This window comes from Zea mays, chromosome 1 (assembly GCF_902167145.1).
Source record: "Zea mays cultivar B73 chromosome 1, Zm-B73-REFERENCE-NAM-5.0, whole genome shotgun sequence".
Lineage (NCBI taxonomy): Eukaryota > Viridiplantae > Streptophyta > Magnoliopsida > Poales > Poaceae > Zea > Zea mays.
In genome coordinates, this window is record NC_050096.1 from 171,460,506 (window position 1) to 171,463,556 (window position 3,051).

Consider the following 3,051-nt stretch of genomic DNA (forward strand, 5'->3'; position numbering starts at 1 on the left):
GGTCTTCTTCCCCGTCGAAGGTCCTCAAGGCAAAAACACCTTCGGCAAGATAATACAAAGGCATACGCGACATGATGATGCGAAAGAAAGCTGAAGCTATGGCTGAAAAAGCTTCGGCTTAGTATTATGATGAAGCCAAAGGTCGTCACCTACTCAAGGGAAAAATACTGTTTAGTCCTTGATCACTCGTATTATGATTGCATGTAAATGTTAGGGATATAAATGTAATTGTGTCCGAGCTGCGTCCCATGCCTATAAATAGATGAAGTACTGTTCACACTAGATTGTAATCTCTCTCTCGCGTCATCTTTGCATTCTCACCTTCCGGCGAACCGAAGGTATTCTTGTATTATGAATATTATTAATGTTGATTCTTGTCTATGGATATAAATATAAATAAACTGTGAAGATCTAATCATTATCTATAGTATTTAATGATTCTTTCTCATTCTTATTTATATTTATGATTATATTCTAAAATGATGAAGGCATGTCTTTCATGACCTTCGTCTGAAGATCATTATATCCGAAAGGAAATAATGCTTCGGAGGACGGAGGTCTTTAACTATTAACAATTGTGTTGCCTTGTTCTTGATCTATAGCATTTGAGAACAAGTTACCAACAGGTAGAAAACTCCTGGAAATCATTATTCGATATACAATAAATGAAAAAAAATGTATGGTGAACTTGGATAATTCATATCTTTTCTGTTTTAACTCCGATTTTAGTGATTCTCGAACCTACAATCTCGTAGCGGCGTTGAAAGGGAAATGTCCTCAACCATTTCCTATAATCAATTTTGGTGTTTGACGCCCATCACAAATCTCATAGACTAACTAGTTTGCCTAGTTGATCATTTCTCAGGTGCATAAAGTTCATATACATCTATTCTAAGTCAACTGTTCAAAATATCGTAGATTATTCTAGACAAGAGAAGCTTTTTGGAAATTCACATGTGCGCGGACCGTCCGTGACACCAGGGTGAGCCTCGAACAAGAACTATGCAAATCATGTGTTTACACTGCGGACTGTCCGAAGGAGAAGCAAGCACCATCCGGGACCAGGCGCGGACCGTCCGGTCGTTGAAAAACCAGAAAAAACCCGAAGGTGATGGGTTCGGTAAAATGCATTTTTAGCGTCCTCGCGGACCGTCCGAGGTGCACGACCGGACCATCCGCGACTGCTTTATCTGACATCTGACAACACATTCTTTCACCCAAGCATTCTACTCATACACATTCAATACAAGCGCTAGCAATCCATTCCAAGACACATTCAAAGCTTCCAATCTCTCCAAGTGCCACAATTAAGACAAGTGACCATTAGTGATTAGTAACTTGAGAGAGTGTGTTTCATGTTTCATTTGTTGCTCTTGTTGCTTGGCTTTTAATCGTGCTTTCTTCATCTCCTTCTAAACTCTCTAGTGACTTGTAAAGCTAGCAAGAGACACCTAAGTGTGTGGTGGTCCTTGCGGGATCTTAGTGATCCTTGATATTAAGAAGAAGTACTCAACCAGTCTAAGTGATCGATTGAGAGATGGAAAGGGTTGAAAAAGATCCAACCTTCGTGACCTCCTCAACGGGGAGTAGGTTCATTGGAACCGAACGTCGGGAAACAAATCATTGTATTCATCTTCACCTTACAATTTGATTCTTCCTCTCCCCTCTCTCTAAGTTCTCTTGCTCACAATCCTTTGAGTTAGCTTCCAAAGTCATCCGCATTGATTGAGCAACTCATAGCAAGAACTCTCTTCCGCACTCCATATTCATTATTATTTCTTTCTAATCCTAACCCCAGGTGAAGTTTGTGTTCAAAGTTTATAATTTACAGGTTTTGCCTATTCACCCCCTCTAGGCAACTTTCAATTGGTATCAGAGCCCGATACTTCATTAGAGTCTAACAACTTGAAGTGATGCCGGGAGAACACGCCAAAAAGGAGTTGATGACCGGGGAAAAGCTCGGATCTTCGGGGAAGAAGAATGAAGGCATGACTCCGTCAAAGGAGGCCGGTGACAAGCGTACGGAGGACAAGGAAGAATCTACCGGCTCCATCAAATCACACAAGAAGGGCGACAAGAAGAAAACCAGGATGAAAAAGGTGGTCTACTATGAGACCGACTCTTCCATGCCCTCAACTTCCGACGCCGAGTTAACGTCTTCAAAGCACCAAGAGTGTAATAAGTACAATAAGATCCCTCTTCGCTATCCTTGAATTCCTAAACGTGCTCCTTTACTTTCCATTCCCTTAGGCAAACCACCATACTTTGATGGTGAAGATTATTGTATGTGGAGTGATAAAATGAGACACCATCTAAACTCACTCCACGAAAGCATTTGGCATATTGTTGAGTTTGGAGTGCAGGCGCCACAAGTAGGTGATGAGGACTACGACTCGGATGAGGCCGCCCAAGTGAGGCAGTTCAACTCCCAAGCCACCTCCATACTTCTTGCTTCCTTGTGTAGAGAGGAGTACAACAAGGTGCAAGGGTTGAAAACTGCCAAAGAAATTTGGGACGTCCTCAAGATGTAGCATGAAGGGGACGAAGTAACCAAGATCACCAAGCAGGAAACAATTAAGGGAGAACTCGGACAGTTCGTCCTCAACAAAGGAGAAAAGCCACAAGCCATGTACAACCGGCTCAAGACTATGGTGAATCAAGTCCGCAACCTCGGGAGCACCAAGTGGGATGACCATGAAATGGTCAAGGTTATTCTAAGATCTCTTGATTTTCGTAACCCCACTCAAGTGTAACTAATTCGTGAGAATCCTAGGTATAAGCAAATATCTCCCAAGGAGGTGATTGGCAAGTTTGTGAGCTTTTAACTTATGTTCAAAGACTCCAAACACATTGTCAACTTAAAGCAAGGAGTCACCTCCACACCCGTGGTGCAACCTGTTGCATTCAAAGCAACAGAAGAAAAGAAGGAAGAGCCCACACCAACCAATATGCTCCCAATTGATGCCTCGAAGCTTGACAATGAGGAGATGGCTCTTATTATTAAGAGCTTCTGGCAAATTCTCAAGCAAAGGAAGGGGAAGGAATACAAAC